Raw genomic sequence first — 826 nt, forward strand, 5'->3', positions numbered from 1 at the left:
TTTCTCTTCTTTCAGCCATCGCGCATACTTTATTTACCTCTCTTTCTTCATCTTTCCGAACGCACGAAAAGGGGGCCTTCCGGCCCAATGTGTCATCTGTATTAGTTGACATGCACATATGCGTTAGCCCCTTGTCCTCTGTATGTGTTTTTTTGCTACATATAGTGAAGTGATTTCTTGTGTAGTTTCTTCTTTGTCTATCCTTTTTTTTTCTTTTCTCCCTTATGTGTGTGTTTTGTGTAGCGTGTAGCTTTTGACCTGAGTGTTGTCGCACGATGTTTCTCGTTTTGCACTTTACATTTTTATTTCCTTTTTATTTCTCTTTTTTATTTACCTTTTTTTTTCCTTCCTGACCTTTCCTGCCCAGTTTTGTCCCCTTCTATTGTTCACATTTTCTCGCGTGCGTTATGACCTTCTCCCCGTTATGCTTTCGTCCACGGGGTTAAATGCCCTTCCCCACCTCTACCATCTGCTCTGCCCCGTCCACTTTTCCCGAAATGAAACTCCGCGACCGAAACTCCCGCATCTTCCTGTTTCTCTTAATTTCTAACACCTATCCTACGTTCGCGGTTTCGGACCTTTGTCCGCACCACGTACTTTTATTTTTTTCCCGTTTTTCTGCCCCCTCCTTTTGTCCATCAGCTTATGCCTCCCCTTTTTACCTCCTCCTTCCACTTCGGTTATCCTTTAAAAAAAAAGAAAGGTTTACCTTTCTGCCCCCCCCTTTGCTTCCTTGCCACGTTGATGACTTATACTTGTCATCCCTTTACACATCTAGGGCACTTATTTGATAGTAGAAGTTTTTTTCTTTTCCACTCCTCGTCGC

Source organism: Plasmodium inui (assembly GCF_000524495.1).
Source record: "Plasmodium inui San Antonio 1 unplaced genomic scaffold supercont1.13, whole genome shotgun sequence".
In the NCBI taxonomy this organism is placed as follows: domain Eukaryota; phylum Apicomplexa; class Aconoidasida; order Haemosporida; family Plasmodiidae; genus Plasmodium; species Plasmodium inui.